Here is a 15,876-nt window from a genome sequence, read left to right on the forward strand (position 1 = left end):
GGTATGATCTGCCTTTTGTAAAAACCATAGTGTGTTTTTTTCCAGTTATTGTTTACCTCTTTCTTTCAGAATTTGTTCTAAGGTCTTGCATACAATTGAGATCAAACTAATGGGCCTGTATTTTCCTGGATCATCTTTTTCCTTTCTTTAAGTATAGTTATTGTATTTGCAATTCTCCAATCATAGAGTATGACAGGTAAGTTTACAGATTTATTAAAAACCCTTGCTATTGGGCTTACAATTACATATGCCAATTCCTTTAATGTTCTTTGATGGAGGTTATCTGATTTGATTCCATTAAGCTTTTGAGTTTCTCTTCCTTCTTGGATGTGGTAATTTCTACTTCCATATCCTCATTCACATTAGCCACCCTGTCACTGTGCCCAAGCTCCTCATTACCCTTATTAAAAACTGAGGCAAAGTATTTGTTTAGGTGTTGGGTCATATCTAGATTATATTTAATCACCACCCAATCTTCAGTGTTTAGCAGTCCCACTTTGTTTTTCCTTATTTTCTTTTTATTTATTATTACTAAAGAACTTTTTACTATTGGTTTTAATTTCCTTTGCTAGGTCCAGCTCTGCTCGTCTTTTAGCAGTTCTCATTTTTTCCCTGCACTTCCTAATCTCCAAGAGGTAGCTTTCCTTGTTGATCTATCCCTTCTTCCATTTCTTGTAGACTTTCTGCTTTCTCCTAATAACCTGTTTGAGATGCTTGTTCATCCAGTTTGGGCTGCAGCCCTGCCCTATGAATTTTTTACCCTTATTTGGGTTGCATGCATCAGATAGCTTCTGCAGGTTTGACTTAAAGTAATTCTAAGCCTCCCCCACATTCAGATCCTTAAGTTTTTCAGTACAGTCTGCTTCCCTAACTAATCCCCTTAATTTTTTTAGGTGTGCCCTTTTGAAATCAAGGAGACCCTAGTTACAGACCTATTTTTGTTTATCCTTACATTTAGTTTAAACTGAATTAACTCACAATCACTTGAACCAAAGTTGTCCTCTACAACCAGCTCTTCTTTGAGGTCCTCACTACTTAGCAATACTAAATCTAAAATGGCATCACTTCTTGTGGGTTCGGTGACTGTTTGGTGAAGAAATCTGTCAGCTATCACATCCAGGAATATATGGGGCGCTATCGTGATTAGTAGCATTCGTCTTCCAATGAATATCTGGGAAACTAGTCTCCCATAATCACATAATTCCCAGTACTAGTTATTTCATTTAAAATATTAGAGGTTTCTATACGTATCCAAATCTGATCCTGGGATTCTACTGCAGACCCCTAACGCTATCCCAGTGGAGCCTCTGTTACCATCCTTTCTCAAAGTGATTTTGACCCAAACAGATAATGTTTTATCCTTTCCATCATTTCTGATTTCTAATTACAATGCTACTCCATCACCTTTACCTTTATTTCTGTCTTTCTTGAACCGTACATCCCCTTCAATACCTATACTCGAGTCATAACTACTATTCCACCATGCTTCCGTTATCCCAATAATATCTGGTTTCGCTTCCTTCACCCATAGTTCTAGTTGCTCCATTTTGTTACTCAGGCTCCTTGCATTGGTGTACAGACATCTTAGTTGTTTCTGCTTGTCTGTACCTAGATTCCTTGTCAGATTAGGTACAGTCATTCTACTACTGGTATCACCTACCTGACTATTACAATCTTTCCTTTTGTTGTCTATTCTCCTACCCTCTGTTGTTCTTTTCTCCATTGCTGTGTCCTCGTTTACTTGATTTTCTTCCCGCTCAATGTTAGAATCAGGCGTGCAGATTACATGAGCATGTCCCAGCCATCTTCTCTGAATTAATACTGGCAACATTTTTACACAGCCTGAGGCCCTGGTCCTGCCAACTCGTGTGTAGTTACTCAGATTTGTGTTGGCAGGATCGGAGGCAATAAAACTACAATCCCCCTCTCTTCCCCCCACCCCCCAAAAACAAGTCTAGTGAATGGTTGAAATTCATTTGTTATAAACAACAAATGTTCTGCAAGAGTTCCATAAACAAGAAACCGAAAGTTCTCACAAGGTTAAGCTTAGGAAAACCAAATGATAGATGAGTAGGCTGTGATACCTAAAACTATTCATGACAACTATTTTTTTTAGAGGTCTCCTGGAAAGGTTTCAAAAGGAACACATTAATAAATAGGTTCCCCTCTCTCAGCTTTCTAGTAAATAATTGATGATGCAAGGAGTGGTGGCTCAAAAGACCCATCATAAGTGCTGTGCATTATTGGAAAAGTGCTTCAGGAGCCTCAACATTCATTGTACAGCCACAGGTGGAAGGTGTGCTATGTGGGACATCTCAAAACAGTTATTGCCAAAACTTGTGCTATGGGCAAGGTAAACCAATGCAAGAACAAGCAACTAACCAGACTGCATTATGCAGCCTATATCACTGGTTTAATAGTTTCTTCATTAGTTTCAAATCCTGCTCCAATTGAGGTTAAAGCAGAACTTTAGTCAACTTAAATTGGACCAGAATTTGACCCTTAGTTTAGACACAGCCTTTGGTCTATCATTTAAAGTGTTCTTCTTGCCACATCTTTAATTTTATCATTTAGTTTAATTTTTAGATTGACAGCAGTAAGTGAATAAATCAAACCTGGTGGAGGCAGTAACGTGTGGGAAGGACATAATGATAACCTAGAGAAAATTATTAGATATTCAAAACATGACAGCTTGTTATATATATTTTTGAGGAGAATGAGGTAGAGAAATGTGAAAGTACAAGAATTCTGAGAGAATTCCTAATGAAATCGAGTAATTTGGAGAAAATCTGAGGCCCCTTTGTCCAAAATGATGAGGATGCTCTGGTCTTGAAGTAGGACAGCTCCAGAAACTTTTAGGCTTAGAAGAGGGTTCCCTGGATTCTAGTGTTAGACTAGTTACAAAAGAAACGTAAGTGAATAAGTGGAAAATGTTAGTTTAGCAATAGGCTTTCCTGCATGGTAGCTCCTCCTGATAAAAAATGAATAGCAGTTCCAAATAAAGCTTTTGCTACCCTTTGTCAATAAAAAATATAAAATAATCTTAAATCCTTACATTTACATAATTTGTTCTCAGGTAAGAATATCAAAAAGAAAGATCAGTAAAGTGGCTGTTATCTGCAAACCACCGCCTGACCTAAAGTACCCTTTGGATGATGGCCACAAAAGTCATACTCTAGTATGCACCAAATAACACCGTAGGTGGTTCTGCTGTGGGAGAAGTAGTAAGTTTAGGGCTTGGCTTGTTTTGTGTATAGGTAATTCCCACAGCAACAGAGAAGATTAAAAAAAAAAAAAAAGGAGGGGGTACTCAGAGGGAGGCATTAGTACATAGTCAGCTTCAGTTTTTGAAACTTACTGGATTTTCACATTGACTGGTGTTACTCTAAAATAAGTAGTTGAAGTCAACAGGAGAGATGATGTCCCCTGACTAAACCTAATGTCAGGAAAAGGAGTGAGGAGGGTTCCAAAAAGATCCATGGCAGATACAGTGAGGGTTGGACTGAGGAAAGGAAGGATTCAGCAGGGAGTGAAAGTAAAGTAAATGAGGCTTCAAAGGAGAAGAGGATAGAAAATGTAATGATGGTGAGGGGTTATTTTTTCACAAACAGCTTACGTGACACACCTGCCACTGAACCATCTCTCTACCCTTTCATGACTGTAGTAAGTATCAATGTGCTGCAGCTTGCTTGCTTGCTGCTAGAGGACACTAGATGGCTGGGAAAGGTACTTCTTTGCCTCCCAGAGCTAGGAAGAGGCTAGCGGCCTGCTGATGCAGTGACACTGGAAACCTAGATACAGTCCTTTCTCTCTGCAGGACTCCAGAAAAAAGGCTGATCCTCTCTTCTTTAACTCATTACCCTCTTGGGTGGGTGGAAGTCAGTTCTTTCTCTCCCCTGTGAAGTGAGGAGGAGGTCTGGGGACAGCTCTTCCTGGTGCCCTGAAATGGGAGGGCCTGTGGGGAATGCTATAGGGTTAAACGTGACCCCCTGGGCACTTGTACAGGGACTATGCTAGGGCTTCTTGTCTTTATGGGGGTGGGAATGGGAGGACATTCATTTCATTTCCCCCACCACCCCTTTCACTAGCCTTCGATCTCTTTTGTGTTTAGGACGAATTGTGTGTGTGGTGGTGGTCTTTTGTTTTGCATAAGTAGGCTTGGCAGAATTTTATTTTTATTTTTTTATATAATTTTGATTATATAGCTTTTCGTAAGCATTTTTTCTATTTTTATCTATTTAAATTTTCATAGTTGTGAAAAATCATGGGAAGGCCATAATTATTTAATGACAGCACACTTTGAGATTCAAAAAGTTAAAGCTTTATAACCATTAAAACACAAATTGTCAGCATCACATTTCAAAGTATACCAAGAAAATAGCTGTAAATCAAACTCTAAGTTCTCAAGAAGCATTTTTCTTTCCCTATCTGTAAAATTTGATTATTAGAAGTGGAAATATTTTTTTTTTATTTGTTTGCGTAGTGTGAAATTGACATTTACCAATATTTACTGAAATTTTTTTTTAATCCTTCCAAATCTGCATAAACAAGAAGAAATTGAATCCGCCATTTCTGCTGATCCAGCAGGGGGTCTCCTATCTCAGTGGGTGGAGCAGGCTTCTTGTAATCAGGAAAGAAAAGGGGCAGTTAATACCCAGAATGGAGATGACTTTAAAAACCCACCAAATTTGTTTTGGCAGAATTGAGGTAATTATATAAACAACACTTTAAAATATGTTGTAAAGGATTCTGTAAAAATATTTATTAACATAAATATTGAAGACTTCTTTTGGTGTAGATAGATTACTTCAAAAGTAAACTACTTCTCTCTCACTTGCTCTCGCCATTCCTCCCTCCCCTTACCCATTTCTTCCAGTTAACAAAATAAGTGAAAATTATTAAGAATTATTTTAGTATTATGTGAACGATAAAATAAGAAAGTTAACACAGCTTTGTAGATGGAAGAAGGACCTCAGAGCAGAAAGATATTTGGAAGTCTGATCACTGTAAGATTAGGAGCAAGTTTGTCATAAGGAACCATCTAAGGGAGTGACAAGGAAGATGATGGAGAAGAGTCACTTTAACAAAAGCCTCATGAATTTCTGGAAGAGATAGGGCAATCAATGCTTTCTGAGGGTTGATGTGAGATTTAGGGTATATCTGAGGGCACGTCTTCACTACCCGCCGGATCGGCGGGTAGCAATCAGTCTATCGGGGATCGACTTATCGCGTCTAGTGAAGACGCGATAAAATCGATCCCTGATCACTCTGCCGTCGACTCCGGAAATCCACCGCGGCAAGAGGCGGCAGCGGAGTCGACGGCGGCGCGGCAGCGGTCGACTTGCCGCCGTCCTCACAGCCAGGTAAGTCCCCCCGCTGTAGTGTAGACCTAGCCTGAAAGAGGACTACATTAACGTGTACTAGTTACCTTTTAGTTTGTGCCGGCAGCCTCCACACCAGACAGATTGCACCACTTCATTGTGCACTGCAATTCACACCCGTGTAATCCACACTGTGGCACAGTGTAGACCAGCCCATTATTTGGAAATGAGTAGCAGAGCTGGTGCCATGATCCACCTTTATGTAGCTTGTTTCCTTTTAAAATGTTATTAAAAACTTGTAGCTGAAAGCCCATGCTGTCGCACAGATGTAATTTAAGTCATCTGTAAAAAAGCCAGAAATGTGAGCTCTTGTTTCCATGCGCTGTGTTGTACAGCAGTTCCCCAAAGTTTATGCTCAGAGCTGCCCCCTGGATGGAGGCACAGCCACCTCTTTGTAACTCTATGTAATTATTATTCCCACCTTCACTGATCAACTGTCATATTCCAACCACCACAGAAGCTTTGAACTCCGCCGTTCCTTCTGGTTCTCACAGTGCCCACTGGTGATTGAACTTGGTGATATTCTGCACAAAGAGAACTGTCAGCCATGCTTGTAACTGTTTATATCACTTCACACTGACTCAATAGACATTCTAGGATCAGAGTGACACAGATAGTGACAATCCTGGAAGATTTGTGTTGATTTGTGTGGGTGGCGAATAAAGGGTGTGTGCTGTGGTGTGGGGCTATGCATGTTTGGGATTATTGTGTATGCTGGTTGTGATTTTATGTGAGTGGTTGTGTTGAAACGTGTCTTGGGGGGATTGTGCTGGGTGTTTTGTTATGATTTGTGCTGGTGGTAGTTGAGCCAAGTAATCCACTAAATATGCAGTCTATACGTTTTAAAAAGGAACAAATTAGCCACCTTGAGACACACTTTAGGACTTGCGTTCGTAAAAGATTAAAGTACAGGGTCCTTGATGGTGAAAGTCTGTCACTGGTACAAAGTGGCTGCAACTTCCTGCCTGCTGGTTAGTCTGCAAGCAGCCAGCACAGCCCAAAAAAGTGTATGCTATTGACCAAGCAAGAAAAATGGAGAATGGGTGTCAGTGAAATGATTTTGAACAGGTGCTTCCTTCCTGAGGATTGGTATACAGCAATCCTATCATGTAGTCTCACATGTCAAATCTGTCAGGGTTGCAACAGGCCAGTGACGGGGTAGTACAATTTGTACCATCCTGTCACCATTAATTATGTTTTATCTACATTGCTTTGTAAGATAATTACAAGGTGACTTATAGAAATATACTTGTGTACACTGTTATAAGATCTCTGAAGTGTAATGAAGAAAAGGTTATTTAAAGTTCTCCATTTCATTGTCCATAATCCTGGTATATCTCAAGCTTCATTTATATTCTGTGTCATGCAACATTTTGATGTGTTGGATTTTTTGTATGACTTCACCAGTGATAATTTCATGAACATCTTTGTTGGTTCATTGTTCGCTACTTTCTTCTGCAAGTTCGACATTTACTGTAGGTTCAGTCAGTTTTACATATGGATATAATTTTGTTCAGATATCCAAACTTTGGTAATGCGCAAAATGCGTCAAGTTTTTTCATGTTTTTCTACAATACTTTGATGATCTTGTTATTGGTAATGCCAGTTACGAGAGATTTGTATCTTGTCTTGTAAATGGGCTTTCATGCCATCAATAGCTTAAAAATATCTAATTCAGAAGTAGTGTAAGCCTGATTTTTTCCCAATAATTCAGCATCCCAACAGCACCCATTTAGAAAAATGAACTGTGGCAGCCATCTTTGGCAGTTGTATATTGTGGAGTGAACCCAGGAAGGATAAAGCAACATATAAACAGCCACATTTATAACAAATGTACAGAAAAACATCAGATGGAGACTAAGACAGCTAGGGAATTTACCTCCAGAAGTAGTGCAGAGATCTTTACCAGATCCTGAGCCTCCAAGATCACTCAGTCCATGATCTAGCCAAAACAGAAATCTAAGCTGAGGGGATGAGGCATTATAGTCTAAGATAGGGGACACGATGCCCTGAAAAAAATGTGTTTTGTAGCAGCCAGATCATTATGCTGAGTATAACAGGTAGTGGCCTATGTGAAGATGGTCTCCTGTCTCTCAGTGACTACTATCACTCTGCATGACTCAGCATTGAAATACTATTAGCACATTCTGGATTATTAGGATCTCTAGCTGATCAGCAGAAGAAACAGGTACATTCTGCCAAAGTGTAGCCAGAGATCAGTATTCTTCAGGTGGCCACCCTGTCTCTGGTGACAGAAAATTAATGTAAGTACCTCCTCTGCTGCATTACCAGTAATTGGCTTTTCCTTTCCCCCTACCATCACAAATTCCTCCTTACCTCATCTCTCTATAGTTGATAAAGATGCAACAAGCTTCTCTTAACTCTCTTGATTACATGAGTTAGTAGTCTCAGCCAATCAGGGAACCAGAACTGATGTCATGGGACAGATTTGACTATGTTAGTCAAGCTAATCCCAGTTGAAGTTTTGAATTAACTTTTGTCAAAGGAACAACTTTAATAACATTTGCTACAGGTTTGTGAAATCACAATCAGGTATATGTTGATGGAAAAACAAACTATCATTAAAAAATATTTCACCCAATTGTATTTTAAACCCAGTCTTGCAAATAAAAAGTAATTGGCATTCTGGTAGAAGATATTTGCTATGCTAGAACATTTAGCGGTTAGCAAAGGCTGACAAAAGAAACGTAAAAAAAAAACCCGTTTTACAATTTAGGCTACTGTAAGTGATCAGAGGAGCAGCACAAGATAGATGTATTCAAATATATTCTTATTGTTCAGTGAAACTCCGGTCTCTAGATGTATTCTTTTGTGTGTCTGTTAAACATGATCTTAACATGAAGACCTTTTTGTCCTAACTCAAAAGCCTTCTCATAGTTGATGAATACATACATGATGGTAAGTTATAGTAGAATCTTCTCCAGAGGTTCATTTATCACAAAAGGTAGTCTTTTGTGGAAAATCCTGATTGAAGTTCTGCATATTCTATTGATCGAATATTGATCTGTGTGTGGGAGCTATTCTCCCAGCTATCTCCGTGACACCACAGATTTCCTGAGAAAACTACAATGCATTGGTGACCTCCCAGAAAACACCATCCTAGCCACCGTGGATGTAGAGGCTCTCTACACAAACATCCCACACACAGATGGAATACAAGCTGTCAGGAACAGTATCCCTGATGATGACACAGCACAACTTATTGCTGAGCTCTGTGACTTTATCCTCACGCACAATTATTTCAAATTTGGTGACAATATATACCTCCAGACCAGTGGCACCGCTATGGGCACCCGCATGGCCCCACAATATGCCAACATTTTTATGGCTGACCTGGAACAACGCTTCCTCAGCTCTCGTCCACTCACGCCCCTTCTCTACCTACGCTACATTGATGACATCTTCATCATCTGGACCCATGGAAAGGAGACCCTGGAAGAATTCCACCATGATTTCAACAGCTTCCACCCCACCATCAACCTCAGCCTGGACCAATCTACTCGGGAGGTCCACTTCCTAGACACCACCGTACAAATAAGCGATGGCCACATTAACACCACCCTATACCGAAAACCCACCGACCGCTACGCCTACCTTCATGCCTCCAGCTTCCACCCCAGACACACCACACGATCCATCGTCTACAGCCAAGCACTGAGGTACAATCGCATCTGCTCCAACCCCTCAGACAGAGACCAACACCTACAAGATCTTCACCAAGCATTCTCAAAACTACGATACCCACACAAGGAAATAAAGAAACAAATCAACAGAGCCAGACGTGTACCCAGAAGCCTCCTGCTACAAGACAGGCCCCAAAAAGAACTCCACTGGCCATCACCTACAGTCCTCAGCTTAAACCTCTCCAACGCATCATCAGTGATCTACAACCCATCCTGGACAATGATCCCTCACTTTCACAGACCTTGGGAGGCAGGCCAGTCCTCGCCCACAGACAACCCGCCAACCTTAAGCATATTCTCACCAGCAACCACGCACCGCACCATAACAACTCTAACTCAGGAACCAACCCATGCAACAAACCTCGATGCCAACTCTGCCCACATATCTACACCAGCAACACCATCACAGGACCTAACCAGATCAGCTACAACATCACCGGCTCATTCACCTGCATGTCCACCAATGTTATATATGCCATCATATGCCAGCAATGCCCCTCTGCTATGTACATTGGCCAAACTGGACAGTCACTACGCAAGAGGATCAATGGACACAAGTCAGATATCAGGAATGGCAATATACAAAAACCTGTAGGAGAACACTTCAACCTCCCTGGCCACACAATAGCAGATGTAAAGGTAGCCATCTTACAGCAAAAAAAACTTCAGGACCAGACTCCAAAGAGAAACTGCTGAGCTCCAGTTCATTTGCAAATTTGACACCATCAGATCAGGATTAAACAAAGACTGTGAATGGCTAGCCAACTACAGAAGCAGTTTCTCCTCCCTTGGTGTTCACACCTCAACTGCTAGCAGAGCACCTCACCCTCCCTGATTGAACTAACCTCGTTATCTCCATACTGATTTATACCTGCCTCTGGAGATTTCCATTACTTGCATCTGAAGAAGTGAGGTTCTTACCCACGAAAGCTTATGCTCCCAATACTTCTGTTAGTCTTAAAGGTGCCACAGGACCCTCTGTTGCTTTTTGCAGATTCAGACTAACACAGCTACCCCTCTGATACTATTCTAACGTGGAGCTATCCCCCTTGCTGTATCCATTATTGGTTATTCCTTATTAGGGTCCAGTGCTGCACCTGTTGCATTCATTTGTAACAGTCCTATCTACTTGCCTTTCATATATTAAGGTACTAATTGCTGTCTCCCTGCAGTGTTCATTATGTTCGTCCTCTACTTCTAGGTCTACCATTCATTCATAGTGAAAAATGGACTATCTTATGCAATACCTTTTATTAAATAAGAATTAGTTTCTCATATTTTTTTGTGAGTTTATTTCAATCTCCAGCAGGACAAAGCTGCTCTGTTTGTTTGTAGGATATAGACTGTCTTTACAAGTTACTAGAAAGACTTAGGAGTGTTTATTTATTGATTTTTAAGACCAGCCTCCTTGGGAGATTAGTTTTGAAGGTGATCAGGTTTGTCGGCCAGCTTCTTGGCTCATTAAGTAGTTTCAGGTGACCATCTTGCAACTATAGGTCTCTGTTAATAAAATTTGGAAAGGCTTCTCCAGTGGTGTCAGCCAAATAGAATGAATTTTCTTATCATATGCATTTATACAAGAAGAGCTGAAACTGCAGCTGCAAGTGTAGCAAACTGTGTCATCCTGAAGATCAATAAATAGGAAGGAATTAAATGTTTGTTTACACATAGTTTTTCAGATTTTAAACCAATACTAAAGCAGGATATATACTGGTTTCACAGTGTCTTTGTATTCCCACAAATGACAATTTTTAGGATAGCCATCTCCAATAATGAGCTTTAAAATGTCAATTTCAGTATAACATTTAAGTATATATTTCATAGTCTCTACACCAGTGGTCTCCAAACTTTTTTGATCACGCACCCCTATTGGTAAAAAATTTTTGAGCACGCACCCCCTGCTGCGCCGGCTCTACCATTTTTGACTCCCACCCAAACTGCCGTAGCGCAAAAAAAAAAAAAAAAGCACTCCTGCTGCTGCGCACCCCCATCCTTTTGCACACCCCACTTTGGAGACCACTGCTCTACACAGTGAGAAGTGTTTATGAATTTTCAGGTTGTGTTGCTTAGTAAAATAGGTGAAGCTTTTTTCCTTTTGATATAAGGTTTCCCTATCACTCTCCCAGGTATAGAATAATTAACCCTAATCCAGCTTTGAGATGAAGGAAAGAAAGTTTTAACATTTTTCTGAACAAAAATAAAACCCAAGTGTAGCTGACAAAGTATGCTGAATTTTTGGACTTGGTGAGTTTCTGCAATTTATAAGCAGAGCCTTTTCACTCGTACATTGAAGGGATAGAGCATCATAACATGGAATGCAGAGTGTAAGCTGATGAACACCATTTGTTATTATTTGATTCCATTTTGCACTCTTGATTGTAGCTCTGACTACATATTCCTAACTCTAGAACAGATACGGAAAGGGCACGGAAGACAATGATTGCTTATATTGTTTGCTTCCTTGTTAAGCAAGCAATCATGACACTTTGACAATGTTAATACATTTGAAACTTATTGTGGGGCAGCTTAATGTTACTTAAATATTAATGCTTTAGTTTCAGACAGCCTGTGGATTGGTATGTTCCTTCAAAATTTAACCTGATTTGGTGTCATTCCCTTTTAGGATCTTGCTAAGATTTTCCAATTGTGAGTTACCTCACAGATCCTCACTTTTTGGAGTCTGGATGTGTGTATGCTTCAGAGTCTTTTAAAGAGTTGAAACATTAAATTGATGATGGCCTAGAAAAGAGGTTTTTGGTAATGTGAACAGGGAGGAAAGGTTGGATCTTGGAGATGTTATGTAAAGGGCAATATTTAGATGTAACCTGGATATTTGGGACTCAAAGAGCTTATCTAGATTATGGGCCTGAATAACTGAGGTTGTGTGAGAGGAAAAATGAGAAGGGTTAGTGGGGAGGAGAGAACATCAAGAGTTCAGTTTTGGCCACATTGAGTTCAAATTGATGGCTGGACATCAGCAAGGAGATGTCAACAAGAAAAGCTGAGATTCTTCTTCGAGTGATGGGTCCCTATTGTATTCTACCGAGGGTTTATGCATGCACACTATGCATCCAGAGCTGGAGCTTTTTCAAGTAACAGTGTCCATCGGTCCGCCCATGCGCACCCTTGGCTTACCGTCTGGTTTCGTCCAAGGTGATAAAGGACGGGGCGGACCGACTGGGTCTCCGGTTCCTTCTCACCGTCATATGGTCTGGGTCGGAACTATTAGTGTCCTCTTGCGTGTGATGCACTTTAAAAATATACAATTGTACATAAATCATTGTTGTTGTTTTTACAATAGTTTTTAGTTGTTTGGTAGTTTAGGAGTAGGATCAGGGTTCCTTTTTAGGGAGTTTTTGTTCCCCGTGAACACCCCCGCCTTCTGTACTGACATAAGGGTACTGGACTATGCCAAAAACCCCAGGCTTTAAAATCTGCACCTCCTGCCTGCATTCCTTCAGTCAGCGATGCACGTCAACACTGCCTCTACTGCTTGGGAGAAGCCCACAATGCATTCAGGTATAGTATCTGCCAGTCCTTCCCAAGCCACACGTGAGAAGGTCAGGCTCTCTGCCTCTGGAAACACCTCATAGAAGTTGCCATGAGCCCTCATTCAGACCCTGTACATTGGCCTGAGGCTGCCAGGAGTGCGCCTCCAACTATGAATCCCAGGCCTGCACCAGTGGACCACCACTATGGACCCCATTTCGGGGCATAGTCGGGAGGTAAGAAAGCATGCACATAAGCATGACAGTAAGTCTTCCTCTAAGCCTAAGAATGGAGAGACTCCTTCCAGTCATGGGGACAGAGTGTGACCTAACACGCACAAACATGAAAAGAAGCCACATAAATCAGCGGCTCCACCGGTACCGAGTGTGGACCTGCACGCACAATCAGCATTGGCATCCCTCAGAGCTAGAGTGCCATCCACTCCAGGGAAGATCATTGTTCCGGTTCCGGAGAATGTGAAAGTGCCCTTGACTTTGTGCAGATCAGGAAAAGTGCTAGAACCCCAGGAAGTGTTTGCACTGGGGCTCTGTACTTCCAGGGAGACATCTCAGGCACCAGACATGCCACATCTGTGGCACTCTTCACCCCACCCCATGCCCGCAATGGTCATCCTTATCACCCCACTGTAGCCCAGACAGTTTCGGTTTCCCAACCTTCTCCACATGTCAGGTCACCTCCATTTCCCATCCTTGCTTTCCCCAAGCTACTACTGCAGTACAGTAATTCCTCGCTTAAAGTCGTCCCGATTAACATTGTTTTGTTATTAACTTGTTGATTTATTAGAGAACATACTCATTTGAAATCGCGCAATGTTCTGTTCTAAAGTTGTTTGGCTCGCCCCGCTCTGCCCGCCTGGCATTCCAGCCGGGAAGCGGGCAAGCCCCCGACCCTGCTCCCCGGCAGGAGCGCCGAGCGGGCGGATGCGGGCAAGCCCCCGCGCCCCAACCCCGCTACGTTCCTGCCTCAACCAGGCTTCACAATCATCATTGGTGAGTACAGTATTACATTGTTTAAAGTTATTGAAAACTTATACTGTATATGTTTATAATGTCTTTTTTCTGGTGAAAAAAAATTCCCTGGAACCTAACCCCCCCATTTACAATAATTCTTACGGAGAAATTCGATTCGCTTAACTTCGTTTCGCTTAAAGTAGCATTTTTCAGGAACATAATTACAAGGTTAAGCAAGGAGTTACTGTACAGCGGCAGGACCAGACGTCCCGATCCACAGATGCTTCGCCTCAGAGCATGGTATTTGGATGGGGATCTTCTCTAGAATGGGCATGTTCATCAGAAGTGCAAGACCTCCTCTCAAGCAGCAGGAAGGAGCTGGCTTTCCTACTGAGCCAAGTGGAACTGCTTCGTCTTCTGGGCCCAACAGAAAGGGCCCTCCCCAGAAGAGGTGGAGATTCCCCTTCTTTTGGACTACCTCCTGTCCTTGAAGGCATTGGGTCTCGCCCTCAACTCTCTCAAGGTCCATGTAGTGGCGATTAGCACCTTCTACCCCCCTATGGAAGGACACTCCATATTTACAAACCTGTTGACTGCTAGGTTTTGGAAGGTTCTCACCTGTACAACCTGTCACCCACCAGTGGGACCTTAACCTAGTTCTATCAGCACTAATGAAACAGCCACTTGAGCCACTAGCTTCCTGTTCTATGTCCCTCCTTTCCATGAAAGTTGCCTTCCTTGTCACTACCACTTCAGCAACAAGGGTAGGTGAACTTGGGGCCATGATGGCAGACCATCCTTTTATCACTTTCCATAAGGATAAAATTTCCCTGCGCCTACATCCCAAGTTTCTGCCAAAGGCCATATCCCAGTTTCATCTCAACCAACCCGTCCATTTACCTGCTTTCTTTCCAAAGCCTCAGAAGAGGAATGACAATTTCACTCGTTTGACATCCAACGGGCCTTGGCCTTCTACCTGCAGAGGACAAGACCAATCAGGAAATCTCCTAGATCATTTATCGCAGTAGCCAAGGGAGTTAAGGGGTAGGCAGTCTCCACACAGAGAATCTCCAAGTGGATTTTGGGTGGCATTACACTATGCTGTCAGTTTCGGGACTGCCTCCACCCGCTGGGGTGAGGACCCATTCCACGAGAGCCCAGGATTCAACCAGGGCCACCATCCATGATGTGCTGTTTTGGGACATATGTAGAGTGGCCATGTGGAGTTCGGTACATATCTTTGCCATGCATTACGCCTTGGTGCAGGACTCTGCGATGGATGCCTCTTTCGGTGCAGCTGTCCTCCGCTCAACTGTTCCATCCTCACACCCTCCTTCGACTTAGGTACTGCTTGTTAATCACCCTCAGTGGAATACAATTGGGGACTATCACTCGAAGAAGAGGAGGAGGAGGAGATTTACCTGTCACTGGAGGTTCTTCAAGATGTGTGGTCCCTATCTGTATTCCATTTCCTGCCCTTCTTTCCCTCTATTATGGATCTTTTGGATTTGCGGTGGAGAAGAAATTGGAGATGCAGTTGGTCCACCCCACCCTTTATCACCTCAGACAAAACCATGAGGCGAGCTAAGGACGCATGCGTGGACCAATGGACGCTACTCCTTGAAAAATCTCCGGCTCAGACGCATGGTGTGCATGTGTAAACCCTCAGTGGAATACAGTAGGGACCACATATCTCAAAGAACCTCCGTTTACAGGTAAGTAATGTCATCTTTTAGCCTGGACATAGGAAGACAAATTTGGAGGTAGATTTGAGAGTCACAAGTTGAAGCCATGCAAGTGGGTATGGTCACCAAAGGTAAGATATGGAGCAAGAAAAGAAGGGAGCCAAAACAGAACCTTGTGGAAAGGAAAATTTAAAGGAGGAGGAAAGACTAGGAGAAGATTGAGTCAAGAAAGCTAAGGGAGGGAGGGAGGACAAGATTTTAAGAACATTGCAAAGGCAGCTAAGAGGGTTGAGGAGGGTGAAGATGGGAGCACTGATGCCAGGATTTAGCTAGGATGAGGTTACAGACCCATATTTGTGAGTTATTGTCTCCTGCCTGTTTCTAGGTTTAATTCTTTGGTTTGTGTTATATTGGGACCCATTTGTTTACATAGACTTCATTAGTTTCTCTCTCTCTCTCTCTTTTTACTTTTGCTTAGTCTTAAAAGTAATTTTAAAAAATGAGAGAAAAAACCACTAAAACCAAGGAGGAAACAACCTCCCCCCCCCCCCCCCTCCAGAACAGGTGAGTACTTTTGCTGCCAACATAGTAATTAAGTAGGATAGTCTAAATTCAAAGAGACATTGAGATTAGTGTATGAATTTCC

At 42.1% G+C, this 15,876-nt stretch overlaps 1 protein-coding gene across 1 annotated transcript in view; it reads left to right on the forward strand.

Moving 5' to 3' along the window:
- MLLT10 (MLLT10 histone lysine methyltransferase DOT1L cofactor) overlaps window positions 1-15,876 on the forward strand; it is a 206,813-nt gene that overhangs the window by 141,705 nt on the left and 49,232 nt on the right. The window lies entirely within an intron of this gene.

Source organism: Emys orbicularis, chromosome 2 (genome assembly GCF_028017835.1).
Source record: "Emys orbicularis isolate rEmyOrb1 chromosome 2, rEmyOrb1.hap1, whole genome shotgun sequence".
NCBI classification, from domain to species: domain Eukaryota; kingdom Metazoa; phylum Chordata; order Testudines; family Emydidae; genus Emys; species Emys orbicularis.